Source organism: Rhinoderma darwinii, chromosome 1 (genome assembly GCF_050947455.1).
Source record: "Rhinoderma darwinii isolate aRhiDar2 chromosome 1, aRhiDar2.hap1, whole genome shotgun sequence".
Taxonomy (NCBI): Eukaryota; Metazoa; Chordata; class Amphibia; order Anura; family Rhinodermatidae; genus Rhinoderma; species Rhinoderma darwinii.
The window spans coordinates 249,781,799-249,807,592 of record NC_134687.1 but is presented as its reverse complement, the minus strand read 5'-3'; the positions used below and the strand labels follow the sequence as shown (position 1 = coordinate 249,807,592).

General features: G+C 43.0%; 1 protein-coding gene across 1 annotated transcript in view; it reads left to right on the top strand.

Moving 5' to 3' along the window:
* The window catches only part of LOC142740792 (la-related protein 6-like), a 43,318-nt gene that overhangs the window by 5,714 nt on the left and 11,810 nt on the right, over positions 1-25,794 (top strand). The window lies entirely within an intron of this gene.

The window sequence follows — 25,794 nt, the reverse complement described above, 5'->3', positions numbered from 1 at the left end:
TTTTTTTTTTTTCAGCGTTCACCGTGCGCTATAAATGACATTCACTTTATTCTGCGGGGCGATACGATTACAGCAATACCATATGTTTTATAGGTTGTTTTTTTTTGTCTTCTGACGTTTGATTTTTTTTTTATAAAGAGTATTTTATTGTGCATTTACTTTTTGTGTTGCCATATTCTAAGAGCCACTACTTTTTTTTTTTTTTTTTTTTTTAAATAAATTTTTCTTTTAAGTAAACTATGTGATGGCTTGTTTTTTTGTGTAACAAACTGTAGTTTCGATTAGTACCATTTTTGGGTACATGCAACTTTTTTTTATCTGGTTTTTATTCCATTTTTTTGTGGGTGTAGTGACCAAAAAAATCGTGATTCTGGTATGGTTTATTATGATTTTTCTTTTATGGCGTTTATCGCGCGGGATGAATAACGAAATAGTTCTGTAGTTCAGGCCGTTATGGACGCAGCGATACCAATTACGTAGAGTTTATCTATTTTAATAATAAAGGACTGATCAGGGAAAAAGAGGATTTTTACTTTCAAACTTTTTCTATTTTTACACAATTTTATTTTTTATTTTTTTGGCCCACTAGGGGACTTGAAGGCAGGAGGCCCTGATCGCAATTCTCAAACACTTGACCAAAATGTGTAGTGCAGTTTATTAGAGCGGTCAGCCACTCACTGACACCAAGCATAGTGGATCCTGACTTGTCTAACCAAGAAAAACATCCAAGCCCGGCTAGGTTTTGCAAAGACTTACATCAGGTCTGCCAAAAGCATGTATGAAAACATGTTCTGCTCTGAGACCAAGGTTGAACTTTTTGGCTGTTTTTCTGCAGCTGGAACTGGGGCTTTAGTCAAGGTGGAGGGAATTATGAACAGTTCCAAATATCAGGCAATATTGGCACAAAACCTCTGCTAAAAAGCTGAAGAGGAATTTCACCTTTCAGCACGACAACGACCCAAAGCATACCTCCAAATTAACAAAAGAATGACTTCACCACAGCCCACACCTGAATCCCATTGAAAATCTGTGGAGTGACATGAAGAGGGCTGTAGACCGGATATGCCCTCGCAATCTGACAGATTTGGAGCGCTTTTGCAAGGAAGAGTGGGCAACAATTGCCAAGTCAAGATGTGCCATGCTGATAGACTTCTACCCAAAAAGACTGAATGCTGTCATAAAGTCAAAGGGTAAGGGTATGTTCACACACAGTAGCAAACTACGTCTGAAATTACGAAGAGGTTTTCGCCTGAAAACGGCTCCTGATTTTCAGATGTTTTTATAACTACTCGCGTATTTTACGGACGTTATTGGAGCTGTTTTTCAATGGAGTCCATGAAAAACTGCTCCAAAAACGTTCCATGTAGTGACCTGCACTTCTTTGACGTGGGCGTCCTTCTTTTTTTTTTTTTTCTTTTAACGTGCCGTATTTTGACAGCGACACGTAAAATTACACCTCGTGGGAACAGAACATCGTAAAACCCATTGAAAGCAATGGGCAGATGTTTGTAGGCGTAATGGAGCAGTTTTTTCAGGCGTAAAACGCCCAACTTACGTCTGAAATCAGTGCGTGTGAACATACCCTAATTCAACAAAGAATTAATTTAAGGGTGTGCATATTTAAACCTGGCATTTTAATGTAGGGTGTGTAGACTTTTTATTTTTTTTATATTTAGTGTGTGTGTGTGTGTGTGTGTGTGTGTGTGTGTATATATATATATATATATATATATATATATACATATGTGTGTTTTTATTAGAGCCTAAAATAATAGCTTGTCGAAGATTTACAGCTGAGGAAGTGTATGCAATCTCTTCTGATACAGAGACCGCAAGCGGAAGTGAGGAGCAGTTTTTATTATCATGATTTACTAGCGACAGTGATGAACCCCCAGCACAGCGGAGCAGGCCGGGTGACCGTCTGCCCAGCAAAAGTGTTAGAGACCCTGATTGTGACACATTTATTCCCCAAGTTACTGATTTTATATCTGCCACTGGAACGAATATCAACAAAAATATAAGGTGATGTCCTGTACGATACGCCTCTATCATGCAGTGATGAAGCGCAAGCATTTTGAGGCCATAATGAGGTTTATACATTAGACCCCCAGCCATGATCGGCTATTTAAAATTTTGCCTCTTATAGATCATTTCAATTTTAAATTTGCAGAGGCATATACCCCTGATATCAATGTTGCTGTGGATGGTTCCCTGGTTTTATTCAAAGGGAGGCTAAAATTACGTCCGTATATACCCACCTAGAGGGCCAAATTATGGCATGCAGGTATATAAAAGAGCAGCACTAGTTTTACCCATCATTTTAGGGTATATGAAGGACACCCAGATCAACTCTTAGTTTTCTTAGGGCATAACACCTCAAAGCATCTGCAGGCATATAATAGCGCTTGGAATAAGCTAGAATTGTGGTATGATGGTTTTTCTTTTATTTAGTAAATTAATAAGCAACCTGTTTCTTATCAATCTACAATGGGCTTTATTTTGCTGGTGATTGGTTGTTTTGCAAACATTCCGGTTACTACCGTGCCAAGCTGAAACCTGTTATGTTGCGCCACGTCACTTGGCAACACATCTCTCATATAAGGATTGATGGAGGTAAAGAGACGTTGTACCTTCAATCCCTTTTGAAAAAAATAACTATATAGCCCTGTAAGTCTTATTGCATCCTGTAAACGTGCTTGACCTGTCCAAACTTTTCTATCAGACCGTTAATTGCTACGGACTGACACAATCGCCAGACAACTGCTTTGTTAGCGGGACATAGTGACGAGCACAATAATTTCCCTTACTTTTTGCCAAAGAAACTTTGCCATCAACATGTGCACTACAACCGAAGATAAATATCTTAAGGGGTATAATCTTCAAAATGGTGTCACTTATTGGAGCTTTGTCATTCTTACAGCCTTTGGATGCATGAAATGGGGCCCTGGCGTTCATTAATATGTGCCCTGAAAGCCAAAGGGTTCTACCTTCATTCTAGACTCAGCCATATTTCCAGTGAGCAGATAAGGGTCACAATGGGGAAGTTTTTGAACACAAAAGAAATAGAAAAAATAATGTGGGGTCCATTTTCCTTAGGCCGGATTCAGACGAGCGTGTGCGTTTTGCGCGCGCAAAAAATGCGGCGTTTTGTGCGCGCAAAAGGCAATTGACAGCTCCGTGTGTCACCACCATATGATGCGCGGCTGCGTGCTTTTCGCGCAGCCGCCATCATAATGACACTCCGTTTGGATGTTTGTAAACCGAAAAGCACGTGGTGTTTTTCTGTTTTCACTCATAGTTTTACTGCTGTTGTGTGAATCACGCGCGTCCCATGGAAGTGCTTCCGTCTGGTGCGCGTGATTTTTACGCACCCATTAACTTCAATGGGTGCGTGATGGGCGAAATATGCACAAAGAACGGACATGTTGTGAGTTTTACGCAGCGGACTCACGCTGTGTAAAAATCACGGAACTATCTGCACGGCCCCATAGACTAATATAGGTCCGTGCGGCGCGCGTCAAGATCACGTGCGTTGCACGGATGTACAGGGTGGGCCATTTATATGGATACACCTAAATAAAATGGGAATGGTTGGTGATATTAACATCCTGTTTGTGGCACATTAGTATATGGGAGGGGGGAAACGTTTCAAGCTGTGTGTTGATCATGGTGCCCATTTTGAATCCAACTTTAGTTTTTTCAATGGGAAGAGGGTCATGTGACACATCAAACTTATCGAGAATTTCACAAGAAAAACAATGGTGTGCTTGGTTTTAATGTTGAAAAGCTGAGCCGCTTAGTTTCTGACCAGTTTTTCTCGGAAAGCCGAGCAGTTGGTGTACGGGCTCATAGACCAACTGAAACAAAGCGGCTCAGTGCTCACCCAAACACAGCTACCGCTTCGTTAGATCGGTGGGGATCTCCGACGTCTTGACCGGTGGGGGTCCGAGCACGGACATGTCACTCTCTCTATGAAGTATCCCTATGAAGTTTTTTGAAAGCTTAGTTACCCTTTTAATTACCTTTTTAATACAAAACTGTCCCCTCATTCTTAAAAAAAACTGACCCCCGAATAACTATTGCCACAACAACGGGAAATAACTCCAGAAGAACTAATTTTAAAAAAAACACCTACTGTAATGCCAGGCTTCTGTACACCAATGTCTTGCCCAAAAAGAGCCAAATCTGTGTTCCTGCTGCATTGGTGAACAAAGACCAATGAACCAGCATCTATAAATTCATCCTAAACACTGACAATTAAAGGGGTATTCCTAGCATAGATATTTATGGCATATCCACAGGATATGTCTGATAGGTGCTGGCCAAGCTCTGGGACCTGCATTCGGAAAGTCTTCAAACCCTTTCAATTTTTCCACGTTTTGTTATTTGAGGCCTTGCGCTAAAAAGAGGGAAAAAAAAGCAAGTTTTTCCCTATCATTCTGCACTCAATAACCCATAATGACAAAGTGAAAACCGAGTTTAAAAACTCTAATTTTTCATGGACATAAGTATTCAGACCCTTTGCTATGACACTTGAAATTTTAACTGTGGGGGCCTCCCATTTCTCTAGATCAATCAATGTGTGGAAACATTTTAAAGATGAATTCCACCTGTGGTAAATTCATTTGATTGGACATGATTTGAAAAGACACACCAGTGTCTATATAAGGTCTGTGAGTTCACTATGCATATCAGAGGAAAAACCAAGCCATGAAGAGGAAATAATTGCTTGTAGAGCTCAGAGACCGGATTGAGTGGAGGCACAGATCTGGAGAAGGGTACAGAAAAATTTCTGCTGCACTGAAAGTACCCAAGAGCACAGTGGTCTCCATAATTCTTAAATGGAAGAATTTACCAGGACAACCAGGACTCTTCCTAGAACTGGCCACCCCACCAAACGAAGTAATATGGGGAGAAGGGCCTTGGTAAGAGGTGACCAAAACCCAATGGTCACTCTAGCTGAGCTCCAAAGATCCCGTGTGCAGATGGAAGAAACTTCCAGAAGGCCAACCATCAGTGCAGCACTCTGCCATAAAGCCCAGATTTGTAGAGTGGCCAGAGAGAAGCCGCCACTCAGTAAAAGTCACTTGAAAGCCTGCCTGAAGTTTTCAAAAAAGCACCAAAAGGACTGACTGTGAGAAACAAGATCCTGTGGTCTGATGAAACCAGGATTTAACTTTTCGGCCTCAATTTAAGTGTCATGTCTGGAGGAAACTATGCACTGCTCATCACCTGGCCAATACCATCCATACAGTGAAGCATGTTGATGGCAGCATCATGCTGTGGGGGTGTTTTTCAGTAGCTTGGACAGGATTAATTGAAAGATGAATAGAGCAAGGTACAGAGATATTCTTAATGAAAACCTGATCCAGGGTGTTATGGACCTCAGACTGGGTTGAAGGTTCACCTTCCAACAAGATAATGACCCTAAGCACACAGCCAAGACAACACAGGAGTCGTTTAGGGACAACTCTGTGAATGTCCTTGACAGGCCCAGCCAGAGCCCTGACTTGAACCCAATCGAACATCTTTGGAGAGACCTGAAAATAGATGTCCACCGACTGTCCCTATCCAACCTGACCGAGCTTAAGAGGATCTGCAGAGAAGAATGGCAGAAAATTCTCAAATTCAGGTGTACAAATCTTGTGGCATCATACCAAAGAAGACTGGAGGCTGTTATCGCTGCCAAAGGTGCTTCAACTGAGTAAAGAGTCTGAATACTTATGTCAATTTAATATTTTTCCTTTTCAATATATTTAATGCAGAATGATGGGGGGAAAACCCTGGAATTTTTTATTTTGGCACAAGGCCTCAACATAGCAAAATGTGAAAAAATTGAAAGGGTCTGAAAACTTTCCGAATGCATTGTATATCAAGAACGGGGGTAACCCAACCCTTGCTTTTGTCTGGTGAGGCGGCCGCTGGCTGACTAATCCAGGTGGGACTGATTTATAGAGGGGGCCGTGTATGTGCGAGTCTCTCTCCATTCTATTCAATAAGAGTTACAGAATCAACTGAGCAAGCGCTGCTCGGCTATTACCATAAATCCCTTAGAACGCAATAGAGAGAGATGGGACCCGCATCTAAAAGACAACTATGGCATATCCGGTGGATGTTCCATAAATATTTAAGTTGGGAATATCGCTTTTCAATTTACCTAAAAATTCGAACCACATAGACAAGTAGTCCTCTTTCAATGGTTTTGTTAAACGAATATGGGCCCTGGGAGACTTCAAGCTATTCATAGCAAAGTACAATCGTTTAGAAATAAAACTCGAAGGGTATGTTCACACGCTAAACAAAAAACGGCTGTAAAATACGGAGCTGTTTTCAAAGGAAAACAGCCTCTGATTTTCAGCCGTTTTTTATGCAGCAAGTGTTTTTTGGAGCCTTTGAACTTTTGACCTTTTTATGGCTGTTTTTGGAGCTGTTTTTCTATTGCCCCAATGAAAAACTGCTCATGGACTTCTTTTTTACGGGGCGTTATTTTATGCTGCGTTTTTACAAACTGACGCGTAAACGCCCTGTGGGAACGAAGCGCCGTTTTTCCCATTGAAGTCAATGGGCAGATGTTTTGAGGCGTTCAGCCCCCCGTATTTTCAGCCATTTTTCAGTCCCAAAAAACTGCTGAAAATAGGCCGTGTGGACATACTCTAAGAGCGAATGCAAGAAAAGCAAACAATGTTTGCTAATTTTTATTTTTATTTTTTTAAATTGTCATAATACAAGTAGCCCTCTTAGTTCTTTACATTTTTACAGATCGTAAATGAAACTTCATAAAGGAAGAATCCTAAATATTTAGGAATAGTAAATAACGCAACAAGGAAAAACAGTCTTCTCGTTGGCTAACGCAAAACCAAAAAACTCAACTACATTAATAAACTTATCCAATGATTTAAAATAAACATCCGATCTTGCAGGTCCAATAAATAGTCATCGTTGTAATGAACTATGTCTCCAACGGGTTTATCACACAATACTACCCAGCACAAAAATCTTGACACAAATTCAAATTTGTAGCATGATATATAGACCAATTGGAAGGCACTTATCGAAGAAAAAAAATGACAAATTGGGAACTTAAGGACTAAAATCCATCAGGGTTTACTGGAAGCATTCTGAAAGCAAAATTTATATCTACCGTAACCATCAGCGCACAAGAACCAAATATGCAAAATTGGAGAAATGGCATGCTCAAAAGAGGTAGATTTCAGTGTTGCAATTGCATTATCAGCACAATAGTTCAATGAATAACCTTTTGGAAAAAGATAAATGATGAATAGTTCTAAAACTATTAGATCCTTTTATTTAGGAATAATTTCTAAAAGGGAATTTCTAAAATTTTGAAACCGAGGATGTTTAAAAGGCCCCGGAGTTGTGTTCTCCGATTCTTTTAAAAAGTTTTTACCTAACCAGATCGGAAATGTTCTTCACCGAAGATAGGTTGTCAACCCAAATGCAACCATCCTGTGCATAAGTGGGAATATAGAAGCCTTCTGAAATAAAATCCTTTATGTACTACTGCAATCTGTCTGGGAATGCTCCTAGAAATGAATGCAGTCTTTTACCATCTTACTGGCTTTTGTGTATAAACTCTGTGCTATCTGGTTAAGGTTGCATGGCCTTTTGTTTTTAACGGCCATGAAAGACGGACTGGAAATGGATGAGAATTTGGAGACACTGATGCATTGGTCAGTTTTTAATGGCGTGTGATTGGAACAAGAAGATTGCAATAGGATCTAAAAGGCTGATTTATTTGTGATACATCTGCTTTCTCCCATACTTGAAAGGAGATATCTGGACGTTTAGTTGACATATATCAGAGCGGCAAGTATTTCAGTAGCTTGTAGTCAGAGGCTTAGGTGTTTGTAATTCAATATTTCCATGCCGCCAAGAAGGCAGTAATCGTGGTGGAGCGCCTCAAGATGTGTTTTGTTCTTTTGAATTTAGAAGTGAAATTAGGGGGACTCAAGATGGGTTCCCATAGAAAGAAACAGCTGAAGTCCATGTTGTCCCACCACTGTTTGGGATGAGAGCGCAATGTGGAGATATATTTTTTCACATCTGGGACTCCCATGCCCCCATCAGACAAAGGTCATACCATAGTGGAGATTAGAATCCTGGGTTTACTCCCAGCCAAGATGAAATTTGTAAATAGACTTTATAGTCTACGTAGGAAAGTGGTAGATACAGGGATAACCGCATCAGAAACCTAGAATTATCGGCAGTATCATCATTTTTACAATGTCTGTGCAGCCAGCCCACGATATCATGGGTTTAGAAAACACATTATGGCGGTGGGATATTTTAGGTATAAGGGGTGGATAATTTTTAGAAAACTAATTTGAACTGGGACTCGTCAGGGAAACTCCCAAGTATGTCAAGGAACCATCCTGCCACGTATATGGAAGTTTGTGAAGCAATCAAGTTCTGTGTAACTCTATCTATCCCAACGTTCAAAATTTGGGAATTGTTAGCGTTGACTTTATAGTAGGACTTCTTACCGAACTCCTATCTTTGCCTGCATTAAAAGGCTGTCCTCTAAGGGGCTGTGTGCAGTATAGTATGACATCCTCTGCATACAATCCAATTTTGGGAGTATAATAGCCCACTTGAATGCCGTGGATATTAATTGGGGAACAATTTTCTTTGACTATGGGTTCAATAATTATAGCAAAAATTATAGGAGATAAAGGACATCCCTGACGAGTCTGTCGTAATGTTGAAAGTGTCAGACTGGGATCACAAGGAGAGAACCCTAGCAGAAGGGACAAATGGTAAAAAAATAGCAGACTTAATCCCACACACAAAGCCAAACCTATCCAATGTTTGCAACAGGTATCCACAGTGGACCTTGCCGAATACCTTCTCCGCATCCAAAGCGAGAAGCAGAGAAGGTGTCTGAGAGGCCTCCGCTCTCGAACTCACAGATTTTTGGCTCTGATTCAATCAGGGGCCTGTCTACCCGCCACAAATCCAACTTGGTCCGGATTGATTAGTGAAGGGATGATATGAAGGAGTCAATCAGCCAGCAACTTTGCATACATTTGTACGTCGGAATTTAGCAGGGAGATGGGATGGAAATTAACAGTGGTGGTGGGTTCTTTTCCTGGCCTTGGGGAGTCACAATAGTAGCAGAGAGCATTTCCTTCGAGAAACTGCCATCCTTTGCAGTTTTGTTAAATACATTCATGAAGTGTGGGGCTAGAGTGGATGTGTAATGTTGGGGTAGGGAGACAGACAGGTGAGCCCTAATCTACCTGCCACTCAGTCCCTGCCTACTTGCAACGACCCGCCCTAGGCGACGGGGTACAACTGGGCGACGGTCCCTACACTCAATAGGTGCACGACAGACAGACAAGGGTAAAAAGAAGCCGGGGAAATGGGGAAGTTGCCCACGGGAACACCGTGAGCAACAAGCAAGGTGAACGAGCCGAGTCAAACCAGGAGATGAGCGAGGTACAAAATGCAGAGCAGAAAAGTGGTCAGTAAAGCCAAGGTCAATTTCAAGCAGAGGGTCAGTAGTTCAAGAAGCTGCAGCAGGGCCAAGAAACCAGCAGAGAAGAATCACAAGCAAAGGAGGAACAGGAAAGGCAGGTATAAATAGACAGAGGGCGGGAGCTAGCTCCGTCTGGCCAGGCTGTGATAGGCTCTCCCACTCCTAAGCCTGCCATCCTGAGTGGTGGAAGATGGAGTCACTCTCACAGACATAGAAGCAGGTGCAGACTGATTACCTATGGGTGTGGCTACAGAAGCTGTGCCTGGCAGATCCTTAACAGGATGAGTAGCATTTTATAGTAGTTGGTGTACCCATCAGGTCCTGGAGCCTTATGAGGTTTATGAGCGAAAATAGCTTTGGCAATTTTGGGAATGGTGAAGGGGAAGACAAGACGACTACCTATTGGAGGGGAGAGCATGGGAAGAGAAATGGAGTCTAGGAATTGTTATATTTCAATTTTCGTTGGTTCCATTGTCAAGGTGAAGGTTGTAAAGGGCATTCTATTATGAATGGAACGGTTTTGCAATTCGTCTAGGGTCAATAATTTTATTCTGGGCGTGTTTTAGAAACACTATTCGGGATCTAGATGTCATCTAATTTTTTTTGGCCAGCAAGGCACCCACTCTGGTGTGTGTGTGTGTGTGTGTAAGACTGAAGTTGCATCCTTCTAATAGCCCTATCATGCTGGGAAGCAAGCAAGGTTTGCAGCCGTAGTCTTAATCTATGAAGTTACATATAGTTACATATAGTTTGTATAGTTGAAAAAAGACACATGTCCATCAAGTTCAACCAAGGGATGGGAAAGGGGAAGTAAAAAATTTCTACACATAGGAGCTAATATTTTTTTGTTCTAGGAAATTATCTAAGCAATCTACTGCTCCTGCGGTAGGCTATTCCATAAATTCACCGTTCTCACAGTAAAGAAGGCTTGTCGCCTCTGCAGGTTGAACCTTTCTTTTTCCAGACGGAGGGAGTGCCACCTTGTTTTTTGAGGGGGTTTTACATGGAACAGGATTTCACCATATTTTTTGTATGTGCCATTCATATATTTATACAAGTTAATCATGTCCCCCCTTAGTCGTCTTTTCTCAAGGCTAAATAGGTTTAGTTCTTTTAATCTTTCCTCATAACTTAGATTCTCCAATGCCCCTTATTAGCTTTGTTGCTCTTCTTTGTATTTTTTCTAACTCCAGGGCATCCTTTCTATGAACTGGAGCCCAGAACTGGACTGCATATTCTAGATGAGGCCTCACTAATACTTTGTAAAGTGGTAATATTACATCCCTGTCCCCCGAGTCCATGCCTCTTTTGATACACGACAATATTTTGCTGGCCTTTGAAGCAGCTGATTGACACTGCATGCTGTTATTTAGTTTATGATTTACAAGTACTCCCAGATCCTTTTCAACAAGTGACTCCCCCAGTGTAGCTCCCCCTAGGACATATTATGCATGCAGGTTGTTCGTACCCAGGTGCATAACGTTACATTTATCTAGATTAAACCTCATTTGCCAAGTGGACGCCCAAACACTTTGTTTAAATCTGCCTGCAATTCAAAAACCTCTTCCATAGTCTGAACTATATTGCATAGCTTGGTGTCATCTGCAAAAATAGAAATAGTGCTATTAATCCCATCCTCTATATCATTAATAAATAAGTTGAATAATAGTGGTCCCAGCACTGAACCCTGGGGTACACCACTTATAACCGGGGACCATTCAGAGTAGGACTCATTGACCACAACTCTCTGGATACGGTCCTTGAGCCAATTCTCAATCCAATTACAAACTATACTTTCTAAACCTATAGTCCTTAATTTACCCATTAGACGTCTATTGGGGACAGTGTCAAATGCCTTTGCAAAGTCCAAAAACACTATATCCACAGCGGCCCCTCTGTCTAGGCTTCTGCTTACCTCGTCATAAAAACAAATCAGGTTGGTTTGACAACTTCTCTCCTTTGTAAAACCGTGCTGGCTGTCACTTATAATACTATTTATTGTCACCCCATTTAGTAACTCTGCCTTCTCTTGATCCCCTGTGACCAACTCCCCATTACCACTATCTAAGGGTCCTACATGTTTAGACCTTGGCTTTTTTGCATTTATATGCTTGAATAATTTTTTAGGAATTGTTTTACTATCCTTGGCCACCTGCCTTTCATTTTGTAGTTTTGCTGATTTTATTATCTTTTTACAGATTTTTATTAAGCTCTTTATATTTTACAAAGGCTACAGCTGTACCCTCAGATTTGTATTTTTTAAATGCCATTTTTTTGTCACGTATTGCCCTTTTTACAGAAGGTGCAAGCCATGTGGGGTTTAATTTTAGTTGTTTATACTTGTTACCTATAGGAATAAATTTTGCACTATAATTACCCAAAGTAGATTTGAAAATCTCCCATTTATCATTTGTCCCATTATTTAACATTAGTTCTTCCCAGTCTATATCCTGAATTGCAGCCCTCATCCTGGGGAAATTGGCCTTCTTAAACTTAAGTGTTTTTGCCCTCCCAGCCTGTGTTTATTTTTTACAGTATAGGTAAAATATAACTATATTATGATCACTGTTACCGAGGTTTTCACGAACATTGACATTCCCAACAAGCTCTGCATTATTAGAAATGCAAGATCCAACAGAGCTTCACCTCTAGTCGGGTCTTCCACAAACTGGCCCATAAAATTTTCCTGCAACAGGTTGAGGAAATATCTCCCCTTTGCAGTTGAAGCCGATCCATGACACCAATTAATATCCCGGTAATTAAAATCTCCCATTATCACAACAGTACCTGCCAGTGCAGCCCGCTCCATCTGTTTATATATTTGACCTATCTCTTCAGTTATATTGGGGGGTCTATAGATTACACCAAAAATAATTTTTTTCAGTGTTTACCTCCCTTTGTAATTCCACCCACAAGGTTTCAACCTCCTCACAATCTTCACCCTCTAATGTCTCATTCACACTCACCTTCATATCGCTTCTCACATACAGATATACACCACCACCTTTCCTATTCACCCTGTCTTTCCGAAACCGTGTAAAACCCTGTAGATTTACATCCCAATCATTTGAAGAGTCCAGCCATGTTTCAGCAACACAAACTATATCTATATTTTCTTCCAGTATCAAGGCCTCCAGCTCCCCCATTTTGCTTGCTAGACTTCTGGCATTTGTGAACATACACTTTAACTTGCCTTTAAATGTTTCACTTTCAGTATCAGAAATGTGATTATTTGACATTTTGGCTTTTTTATTTTCACTGCTGTTTTGTAACGAAAGAATCTCCTTATCTTGTTGCCTAGTCCTCTCCCCACCGTCTGTTTCTCCCCCCACCAATATAGTCTGACCCCTCTCTAACCTAACTACCCCTTTATTTTCTACATTGGCCTCCCTCCTCAGCCCTAGTTTAAACACTCCATCACCCCAGCTAGAATTCTCTCCCCCAGCACAGCGAACCCCCTTCCATTTAGGTGCAAATCATCTGCAGAATACAGTTTGTACCCCAATGAAAAGTCAGCCCAGTGCTCTAGGAACCCAAAGCCTTCTCCTCTACACCAAGACTTAAGCCATGCATTTAACTCCCTGAGCTCCCGCTGTCTTTCCTGTGATGCACATGGCACAGGCAGTATTCCTGAGAATACAACCTTGGAGGTCCTTCCCTTCAGCTTGTAGCCTAGTTCTTTAAAATTATTCTTAAGGCTCCTCCACCTACCATTTATTCTGTCGTTGGTACCGACATGGACCACAACAGCTGGATCATCACCAGCCCCTCCCAGCAATTTGTCCACCTGTTCCACCACATGCCGAACCCTGGCACCAGGGAGACGGCAAACCATTCGGTTGAGGCGGTCTTGGCGACAAATTATTCTATCCGTCTTCCTGATTTATAGAATCCCCTACAACGATCAATTGTCTTGGCTTACCTGCATTAACATCCTGCCGACTACTAGCTGTGCTGTTCTCCCGGCTGTTAGGGAGATCAGTATCCACTAGGGCTGCCATTTCTGAGACTGACACCCTCGCATCATCACCCAACTTGGCAATTTTGCTTTGAATGTCAGAAACCGGATCGGCCTTCCTTTTATTTGACCCCTTTCTACTGCCCCTAACTACATTAACCCAGCTACTTACCTGATCCTGCTCACCCATGTCTTCACCCTCCAGTTCTAACCCACTAACTGCATGCACTGTGAGCAGCAAGCTCAGCTCAAGATTGTCTATCCTCCTCAGTGTTGCATTCTGCTCCTCCAGTTCTCTAATGCGAGCTTCCAGGTGAACAACATGCTCACATCTGCCACAGAGATATTCACCCTGGAAATCCGGCTCCAGTCGTGTATACATATGGCAAACTGTGCACTGAAGAAAACCTCCAATCTTGCCATCCATTATCAAAGTTACAACAAAACAGTGAATAATTGTCAAAGTAAAAGAAAAGAAGAGTGCTTACTGGGGCTTCAACTCCTCTTTACAATCCGGTTTTAGAACTCCACTTAGATCACAAGCCACTTAAACCACCAAGCTCAGAAAGAGCAAGCTCAAGATGAGTTCTGCTGACTAATTTATACCACCTGTGTCCAGTTAACCCCTTCCCCCTAGTCAGTTGCTCAGCTGGAACGAATCTGCAAGGAAAAAAAAAAGGGTTTCAAATTTTGAGTTTTTGCTATCTTCTATTTGCAAGCAATCAAAACCGATTCACAAACACAGAAATACAGCAACACAATACAGAAATACAGCAACACAATCCAGTTTTAGAACTCCACTTAGATCACAAGCCACTTAAACCACCAAGCTCAGAAAGAGCAAGCCAAGCTCAGAAAGTTCTGAAATGAGATGGGGAGTCGAGGCCGCTTTATTTCTACCATTGGTGTCTGCTATTAAGTTGTAGAGAACATTTTGCCTTCTTTTTTTTTTCTTACAGCGGAGCCTGCTTTAATAAGTATTCCCCGCATGTATGCCTTATGGGCATTTCATAGTTTGTGTGGGTCCTCAACCGAACCTACATTATCAGAAAAGAAGTTGGCTAGGTCAGACTTCAAGGCTTGTTGGTGATCGGGGTGATGTAAGATGTAGTCATTTAATCTCCATTGTGAGGGAGAAGGAGGAAAATGATTAGTGTAATGACGGAGACAGGTGCGTGGTGTGACCACGTTATGGTACCAATGGAAGAGTGGGTCTGGAGAAGAGTTCTTTTGGAGACCAGGAACAAGTCAATCCTTGAGTATGTTTTATGCGGTGAAGAGAAAACCGTGAAGGCTCTCCACCATGCTGGCACCTCCACAGGTCATATAGTCTCTCTTATGTTGCAACGGAGCTACCACTGAGTGGTTCCTCAAACTTGTTGTGGTATCTAGAGCAGTATCGAGAACTAACTTAGTCTCAACAAATGTGGAGACCTTGGGTATAGGCCTTAATTTTGGGAAGCCGAGACCTAAGGTAAGGGCCGTCATTTTATTAGTGAAGTAAACATTAAGAATTCTGTAGGTAATATTATTGTCACAATTTATTCCAAGGTATCGCCCTTGTGGGTCTTTTAAAATTAAATCGAAAATGTCACTGTATCTTTAATAGCAACGAGGACTTCTTTACGCTTAGCCTGGCCGGATGCATTACGAAACGTCCAAGTTGGGACTTCCTCTGAGCCATTAAGGCCATATCCTGCGCCTTTTTTATAGTAATCCATTTAAAGGTGTCGTACCACTTCTATCTTATAAATCTTGTTTAAAAAATATTCTTTTTTAGAAAGAGCAAGCTAACTTGGCTGTCTTATACAAGGAAATATAATGCAAAAGAGCTTCAAAGATTGAATACAAATCAAAATGGAAGTATGCTTCATAATTGAATCCATAAAACCTACGATTATGGACAAGTGCCTTTTCTTTGGGGATGGGCAGATAAGGATCAAAATAAAACAAATGAAGACCAACTAGAAACAAAGCCTACTCATGGGATATTTCCCTCGAACACTTATGTCAAATAACTTGTCATTGGGCATATATAATATCTTCTACCGGTGGCAAGGAGCCAGTCTAGAGACACAGCCAGGAGGGCCGTCAACAGACCGGGTCCCCACCAACGGCAGTGGATCCTAATCTCTCATGGCCCATAACGTTATCAGGACAAATAGAGTATATCTGCTCATAATTAGAAACCCACAATATTTATATAGAAGGGGGTTGTCTAAAGTTGAGAGCAAGTCCAAGGTACCCCTGGTGATGTGTGGTCTTCGGCAGTGGAGACCGGATACAGGGCTACCAGGGGTGCCTTGGACTTGCTCTGAATAACTTCAGACCACCACCTTCTATAGAAATATTGTGTGTTTCTAATTATGAGCAGGTCTGTTGACTTCTCCTGGCTTGGTCTCTAGATTTTGATTTGTATCCAAACTTTGAAGCACTTTTGGATTGTATTTCTTGTATGTAAGACCGCTAAGTTAGCTTGCTCTTTCTAAAAAAAAAATAAAAAATAATTTTGTAAACAAGCTTTGTAAGATAGAAATGGTACGGCGCCTTTAAATTGATTACTTTAAAAAAAAAAGATGCGGTCACGGCTCTGGGGTGTGGACCCACTAGGCAGCTCCACCATAGCTGAGAAGCAGGTGGCCAAATTCAGAGAATAAGTCTTTTATAACAAGTGTACCTGTCTAGCAGTCCTGATAGACACGTGATGTAGCAAGTACTTGGTGTAGTAGACACTCTGGCACAGATGAGATTTAACGTGGCAGATGAGTTAGTGAGGCAGGTGACATTTAGCACAGCAGATGACACTTAGCGCGAGGCAAATGATCATGAGCACGACTCCATCAGTAGACTTTTTGCTCCGGAACAAACACCGCAACGGGATACAGGATACGGCAACACTGGAAACCGGATACAACTAATGGACCATTTGCTTAGACGAACAAGGGAAGACAAAAACGATGCTGGGGCAGGGAGGGGGAGGGCAGAGTCCTTTTATATAGTCCAGTGTTATCTTGTGTTCACTGGCGTAGCTATAGGGGTCGCAATTGCGACCGGGCCCCGAAGCCAGGGGGGCCCACTGCCCCCCGCACCACATCAATAAAAAGTTACTATAGTACTATAGTAACATACTTTACTTACCTTCCTGGTTCCGGATGGCAGCGGAGGTCCTGACGTCAGGCGCTGTGCGCAGCGCATGACGTCACAGCACTATGCGCCGCGCACAGCATCCAGACGACAGAACTCCCGCCGCGGCCGAAGAGGAAGGTAAGGTTAGCCCTGACTGGCGGGGACCGACTCCCGGGACCCGCCAATCGGCTGTTTTGAAGGGGCCGCAGCACTCGCACGAGAGCTGCTCCCCTTCATTCCGGTCACACTGTGAATCGGTGTCGGCGATTCACAGTGTGGGCGAGTAGTGAAATGAAGGGGAAGCAGCTGTTGTACGAGTGCTGCGGCCCCTTCAAAACAGTTGATTTGCGGGTCCCGGGCGACACATCCGCTATTGATGGCCTATCCTGAGGATAGGCCATCAATGTTTAGGGACTGTACAACCCCTAAGCCTAAGATGTAGCAGGCTTAGGGGGCCCATGAGATAGGATCACAGATTGGCTTACATACAGGGCCCAGCAGACAGGATCACACAATCACATGGTAGGCTTAGATACATGGCCCATGTGTGATCCTGTCTGGTGGGCCCTGTATATAAGCCTACCACACTGTAGGCTTAGATATATGGCCCATGCGTGATCCTCTCTGCTGGGCCCTGTATCTAAGCCAATCACATGGTAGTCTTAGATACATGGCCCATGTGTGATCCTGTCTGCTGGGCCCTGTATCTAAGCCTACCACACTGTAGGTTTAGATACAGGGCCCCAGCACACAGTAATCTTATACTGTATAAGATTACTGTCTGCTGGACCCTGTATCTAAGCCTACGTTGTGGTAAGCTTAGATACAGGGTCCCACAGACAGTATCACACATGGGCCCTGTATCTAAGCCTAACACATGTGTCACTAATTGTTTTTCTTGTGTGTTTTCTTACAGGTTCGGTCGTTGGACTACGTCGGATTCCAGGACTACTTCGATGACGGCTTTTTTTTTTATTAATAAAATGGTTAATGAGGGTTGTGTGTTTTTTTTTTTTATTTCAATAAAATATTTTTTCTATGTCTGTTTTTTTTTAAACTATATTACTACCGCCTTAGTAATGGCCGCCGGCTGATTGACGACGTCCATTGCTAAGGCGGGGCTTAGTGTTAGCCGGTGCAGCGGCTAACACTAACCCCCTTTATTACCCCGGTACCCACCGCCACCAGGGGTGCTGGGAAGAGCCGGGTACCATCCAGTACCTGACCATCGGCTGGTATTATCAGGAGGGGAAAGGCCAAAAACAGTGGCCCTTCCTACCCTGGTGATGCTAGGCTGCTGCTGCTTTATTGTATCTGGCTGGTTATGAAAAATGGGGGGGACCCCACTTCATTTAAAAAAAAATAATTGGAAAGAACGATGTGGGTTCCCCCCCAATTTTCATAACCAGCCAGATGCAACACAGCAGCAGCAGGCAGCATTACCAGGGTGGTAGGGGCCACTGTTTTTGGCCTTCCGCAGCCTGATACTACCAGCCTGCGGCCACCCCGGTGCCTGCCCGTCACTACAGATGGTCGGGTACTGGTTCGTACCCGGCTCTTCCCAGCACCCCTGGTGGCGGTGGGTACCGGGGTAATGATGGGGGTTAGTGTAGCCTCTGCACCGGCTAACATTAAGCCTCGCCTTAGTAATGGAGGTTGTCAATCAGCCGGCGGCCATTACTAAGGCGGTGATAATAAAGTTAAAAAATATACAAGCACATATTTTATTGAAATAAAAAAACACAACCCTCATTAACCATTTTATTGAGAATAAAAAAAACGCCGTCATAGTAGTCCTCGAATCCGAAGTCCAACAACCGAACCTGTAAAAAAAACAAACACACAAAAATAATCAGTAACACATAAAGAAGCAAAATTATTATTCTTACCTATCCTGGGTCCAGCGCTGGTGACGCAATGTCAGCGAGCTGGGCCCTGTATCTAATCCAATCATGTGTGATACTGTCTGCTCAGCCACTGTATCTAATCCTATCATGTGTGATACTGTCTGCTGGGCCACTGTATCTAATCCTATCATGTGTGATACTGCCTTCTGAGCCACTGTATCTAATCCTATCCTGTGTGATACTGTCTGCTGAGCCACTGTATCTAATCCTATCCATAGTTTATAGGGTCGTAGTGCTATAGATATGCTATGCTGTCTCCTATACACACTTTTTTTTGGGCGGACACATATGTATTGGGGCTATTTCCCTGACATTTTAAGCCGTGAGGGTATGTTCACACGACAGCGTCTCTTACGGCTGAAATTACGGTGCTGTTTTCAGTAGAAAACAGCACCGTAATTTCAGCCGTAATGGCATGTGCAGGCGTCTTTCGCTGCGTCCATTACGGACGTAATTGGAGCTGTTTTTCTATGAAGTCCATGGAAAACGGCTCCATTTACGTCTGAAGAAGTGACAGGCACTTCTTTGACACGGGCGTCTTTTTTACGCGCCGCCTTTTGACAGCGGCGCGTAAAAAAAAATGACCGTCGGCACAGAACATCGTAAGACCCATTCAAACGAATGGGCAGATGTTTGCCAACGCTTTTGAGCCGCATTTTCGGACGTAATTCAATGCTAAAACGCCCGAATTACGTCCGTAAATAGGGTGTGTGAACCCAGCCTTAGTGACGCCCCCGGCTGCTAGTGCTGCATTGTTGGGTCACTTAGGAGACCCAGAGATGCAGCTGAAAGCTGCGGACCGTCGGCCATGAGAAGTTTGGGGGGGGGGGGGCCCAGTAAGAATTCTTGCATCAGGGCCCATGAGCCTTTAGCTTCGCCCCTGCTTGTGTTCCTTACCAAATCCCATTATTGGTGCGGGCAGGCCCTTTAAGGCTGGCAATAATCGCACGCGCACCCTAGTAGAAGCAGAGAGCAGTTGCGAGTGCTGGCGTCTCCTCGGAGGGAGGCGCCGGCAACTTCCTTGCTTCCTACGGCTGCCAAAAAGTACGATGTGCCGGTGGCCTTAATGGCACTGAGGGAGTCTCCACTAGGACGAAATGTGTCATCCAATCAGCTTGTTGCTGCCTGTGACACGGACTAAAGTAACGTCCTCACGCTGTGCGCTAACTAAGCGTGACCACGCGCCATACCGCAAGCCGCCTAGACTGCAGAAGCCTGGACCTCTCTTTGCCATATTCCAGCATACGTTTGTGGGTTCCCTACTCCATCCCAGAATACTGGGAATGTTTTGTTTTTTTCTTGCCTTATGGTAAAATCCATGTAAACCTAGGTTCCTACGGGATGACTTGTCCCCACCAGCCAAATTGTATTTACAAGTGAAACCATTGTGGAACATCTATGAGCGGGACTTTCCTGGTAGCTTTTGTTCCCTTCGGATTTATCAAGGTGGACATTTCTCATAACCACTGGTTTTCTTTTTTCTGAGAATATTACCCAATGTGGTTATTTTATTTAACTGTTCCTCAACTATGAGGTTACATCACATATGTATATGTTCGTATACTTGTTAGATGTCCTTTAGACTTACCTGGCCACGCTATGTAGTTGGTCTTTTAAATATTTCGCTGTTTTTGTATAATATATAAATGGTGATAGCTAGGGAAATGGTATCTATACAGTAGTCTTAGAAATAAGTAAATTTATCTCCAAGCGTGCTGTTTATGTCCTGGAACTCATTTGTCTTTTCCTTTTTTTTTTTGTATAGTATGGACTGTACCATGCAACATTATTTACACTTATTGAGATGTATATTTGAATTGAATGTTTAGGTAGACGGTATGTATGAACATATATACACTGATCAGCCATAACATGAAAAAAGTAAAAAAAATCTGGATTTCTTATTGCAATGGCATCTGTTTAGGGATATATTAGGCAGCAAGTGAATAGTCAGTACTTCAAGTTGACATGTTGAAAACAGGAAAAAATTGGGAAGCGTAAAGGTCTAAGCGACTGTAGGGTCAATTGTAATGGCAGACTACTGGGTCAGAGCATCTCCAAACGGCAGGTGTTGTGTGACATTCCTGGTATGAAGTGGTTAGTACCTACCAAAACTGCTTCAAGAAAGGGCAACCCTTGAACTGGTGACAGGGTCATGGGTGCCTAAAGCTCATTGGTGGGCATGCAGATAAAAGTCTAGACTGTCTGGTCTGATCCCACAGAAGACCCACTTTACCACAAATTTAAAAAAAAGTTAATGCTGACTATGATGGAAAATGGGCACCAGAGCATCAGAACTGGAGCAATGGAAGAAGGTGGACTGGTCTTAATAATTGCTATTTTTCTTTTACATCATGTGGACTTTCAGGTGCGTTGCTTACCTGGGGAAAAGATGGCACCAGGATGCACTATGGGAAGAAGGCAAACTGCCGAAGGCTGGGAAACCTTGGGTCCTGACATTTATGGGGCTGTTACTTTGACACCTACTGAAACATTCTTGCAGACAAAGTACACCTCTTAAAGGCAGCGGTATGTCCTAATGACAGTGGCATCTTTCAGCAAGATAATGCGCCCTACCACACTGCAAAAATTGTTCAGGGATGGTTTAAAGAACATGAAAAGGTTTCAAGATGTTGACTTGGCCACCAAATTCACCACTGTTTTTCAACTAGTATATTATATGCGGAAAGGAACATATCTGTTTCGTATAATGTGGTAGTTGTGCATGTTTGCTGGCCCCAGGTTTGTGGGCCCTTGGACGACCGTTACTGTGGAGTTTCCGGTGTATTCCACAATCTGAGGCCTAATGCACACGATCGTGGTAATTTTGCGGTCCTCAAAGCAACGGATCCGTTGACTCTTCCGTAGTGCATCCATGCGTAATCTAACCTTTTATATTCTGTTCCAGATCACCCACATGACCTCAAAAGTCCTGAAAGTTGTGAAAGAACGAGCAATTTAACGAAGTTTATACAAAGTTCCCTTTTTATTAATCAGTGATGCAAGAATGACATTCACATGACACACAGGCATGGTGTATATATTTCAATGAATTAGAAAAAAAACCATCAAAGTTATGTCTTCAGAGTCCAGTATTAACAAAGGGCTCTCAATAGCACTGTCATTTCTCTAGCATTTTAATTTACAAGCTTTTATTAGATTCTATTACGACACTCGGGTCTATTAACATTTTAGGAACTTTTAGAGAACACAAATAGAGAACTTTAAATATAGATGAGAGCACTCGCTAAAAAAAATTGGCACCATATTTTGAGAGCCATAAACTCCTTTTTTTTTTATTTTTTTTCATCTTTGGAGCGGTGTGTTTTTGCATGGCGAGGAAGTTTTTATTGATACCGTTTTGGGGAAGCGAGGTGACAAAAAAAAACAGCAATGTTTGCATCAAGAGAGGGCTTCTTCTAGGACATTGCTGTAGTTTGCTTGACGGCCAAAAAGACAAGAGACTAGGATCACGCATGGAGGGGTACAGTTGTAATTCTTTTGTTGAGGATGGCTTCCAAGGGTTTTAGCCCAAATTGTGTCCAGTGAGTGTCTGGATCAAAAAATATGCTTGCACCCAAAGCTTGCGCCCCCCCCCCCTAGGACAGTTCCACAAAAATGTGCAAAATATCTTCTGTTTCTTGACAACCTCTGAAACAAAAGGAGTATCCTGGGACAGATTTTAGCAATATGGGAGGGAGTCAAATACCATCTCGCGAGGACTTGAATCCCCTAGCCTCTTTCAAGCCTGGTCTGTGGCCGGACGTACAAAAGCAACAGTTTTGACAATAAATCGGGCATCAAATCTTTCCCAGATTTACAGGAGAAATTTTACCTCTCTGCTTAATTCTGCAGGTAGCAGAAGAACTCCTTGCCACTTTGTCTCATACTTAACACAGAATACCCCTACGCCTCTAGCGCCTACACCTTTTGACTTTTGAACTGCGTTATCAAAGTAGATGGCTTTAAAAAAAGGCTTAGATAATTTCCTAGAACAAAAGAATATTCGCTCCTATGTGTAGAAATTTTTTACTTCCTCTTTCCCATCCCTTGGTTGAACTTGATGGACATGTCTTTTTTCAACCGTGCTAACTATGTAACTTAGAATGATTAACGACCAAGCCCGATACTGACCCGAAGCTGGGCAAAGTGTGCAGGAGGGTAGTGAGGGGGGAATCGTCCGTAGGATGTAATCCGCAAACATGCACAGCTTACGTGTTACTGAAGCTATCTCAATGACCTCAATATTAAAATCTCAGCGAATCTGAATCGCACCATTAACAATAAGGGCGAGTATCAAATGCTTTTATGATATAGAGTTAGAGGAACATAGCCTTAATGTGTCTGTTTGTAGCAAATCAACCGATGGGAGACTCAGTCAGGTCCGTTGTCCGCACCCGGTGAACCTGGGCAAGTGCTGGGGCCCACTAGCCTTTGGGGCAGGGGGCCTCTCGGCCGCTGGGTGCTTTACACTGCTGCCATGGCTCCTCCAGGAGTGGCATCCCCGGCCAGAGCTTTGCCGATGCTCTTGCTGGGGACTCCACTCCTAGAGGGAGCCTCTGATGTCCCTGTCTATATATGGACAGTGATGTCATGGGCTCCTCCAGGACTGGCAATGCTCTGGCTGGGGATTCCACTCCTGGAGAAGCCCCTGACATCACTATCCAGAGTCTCGGCAACGCTCTGGCTGGGGATTTTACTCCTAGAGGGAGCCCAAATGGAGTTATTTATGGGGGGGGGGTGTGGCGCTATGTATGGGGGTGTGTGCTGTACTATCTACAGGGGGCCTAGCTTATATATGGGGGCACTAACTGCCATTTTCTGTTTTTAATGTCGCCGTGAGTTCCCCCCCGCAAAGGGAGAGTATATGGACAGAGGTATCAGGGGCTCCCTCTAGGAGCGGAATTCCTGGCCAGAGGGATTGAGATGGCTAGAGTGATGCTGTCTACAAGGTGACTATGTGGCACTCCCTACAGGGGGCTGTGTGACTCTACCTACAGTCAAAAATCTCGTCCTCCTCCTCACATGCACTTCTTTCTAGTAGGAGGAGAGAGCGAGCAGCAGAAAACACGGCTGTCACTCGGATCACACCCAAGTGACTTCTATGGGAGCCGTGCGGCTGTGAGAACGACCCAAAATAGGGCAGTCTGTTTAGCGGGCCATCAGAAAATTGGACTTGTGAATAGCCCCATTTGGGGTCTATTTTTTTTACGGCGGCCTTGTGACTGCCGTCTATCCCTGCCGTGTGAAAAGGGCCTACGTTTCAACGTTTTGATAGTGGCTTCCACCTCTTCTGTAGTAATATCTTGATTTATAAGACCCGCTATGCCTGTGGGTAAGGAGTCGCTGAGAGAAGGTCTTCAATCACATCTAAATTAGGAGCAACGCTCTCCATATATAAAGCAGACAGGTGAATGCTAAATTCACGTACTATAGTGTGTGGGTTGGATGATATGTGCCCTATGTGAGTGCGTAACTTGATAGGAGCGAAAGTCTGTACTGGGCATCAGAGTCAACTGGCCAGGCGAGAATTATTCCTATTAAGTATATAATGTCTCTGCTGGGACCAACGAATAATGTGCTCAGCTTTTTCCCGCAGGGCATAGCCAAGATCCTGTGCCAATTATGGGGTAAATCCTTGCTTCAATGGAGTCTCCAAAAAAAAAAAAAAAAAAAGCGTTAATCCCAATTGGAAGTTAAAGTGCTCCTTTTTAGTTTCAATAGGAAACTTTTTTACCATGCGATCGTTAGAGCGTTCATGCTGTACACTGCGATACTTATGTATTGCCTTTAACTGTGCTCTACTAAATAGGCTTCCAGCTGCCATGGCAACTGATTGGCACATTGCGATTTAGTCGTGGGGGCTGATCAGGGGACATATAGAGGCCCCTACCGCTGTCTAACCGCTCAAATTCCGCGGTTGCTGTTCGCAGTGGCATTTGAAGGGTTAAAATGCCGGGATCTGAGTTCTCCTCGAGGTCACCATTACATACTAAATGGGAAAACACTAGTTAAATCTGAAATAAGCGGACTTGAGAAATTTAGTTGACTGTATACTTACTGTAGCAACCAGTGTCACGCAGCTGCTTCCGGGTGAATATGATCATGGGGTGCATCAAAAGCGGCATAGATGCAAATGACAAGAACATAGTCCTATCACTTTATAAATTACTAGTCCGAAAGCAGAGACTATTGTGTACAGTTTTGGGTACCAGTGCACAAGTAAGACATAGTAAAGCTTGAGTGGGTTCGAAGGCTGGCAACCAAAGTAGTAATTAGAATGGGTAGGCTACAGTACCCAGATAATTTTGTAATTGGATTGAGAATTGGCTCAAGGACCATATCCAGAGTTGTGGTCAATGATTCCTACTCTGAATGGTCCCCGGTTAGAAGTGGTGTACCCCAGGGTTCAGTGCTGGGACCACTATTATTCAACTTATTTATTAATGATATAGAGGATGGGATTAATAGCACTATTTCTATTTTTGCAGATTACACCAAGCTATGCAATATAGTTCAGACTATGGAAGATGTTTGTGAATTGCAGGCAGATTTAAACAAAGTGTTTGGGCGTCCACTTAGCAAATGAAGTTTAATGTAGATAAATGTAAAGTTATGCACCTGGGTACGAACAACCTGCATGCATCATATGTCCTAGGGGGAGCTACACTGGGGGAGTCACTTGTTGAAAAGGATCTGGGTGTACTTGTAAATCATAAACTAAATAACAGCATGCAGTGTCAATCAGCTGCTTCAAAGGCCAGCAAAATATTGTCGTGTATCAAAAGAGGCATGGACTCGCGGGACAGGGATGTAATATTACCACTTTACATAGCATTAGTGGGGCCTCATCTAGAATATGCAGTCCAGTTCTGGGCTCCAGTTCATAGAAAGGATGCCCTGGAGTTGGAAAAAATACAAAGAAGAGCAACAAAGCTAATAAGGGGCATGGAGAATCTAAGTTATGAGGAAAGATTAAAAGAACTAAACCTATTTAGCCTTGAGAAAACACGACTAAGGGGGGACATGATTAACTTATATAAATATATGAATGGCACATACAAAAAATATGGTGAAATCCTGTTCCATGTAAAACCCCCTCAAAAAACAAGGTGGCACTCCCTCCGTCTGGAAAAAGAAAGGTTCAACCTGTAGAGGCGACAAGCCTTCTTTACTGTGAGAACGGTGAATTTATGGAATAGCCTACCGCAGGAGCTGGTCACAGCAGGGACAGTAGATGGCTTCAAAAAAGGCTTAGATAATTTCCTAGAACAAAAGAATATTAGCTCCTATGTGTAGACATT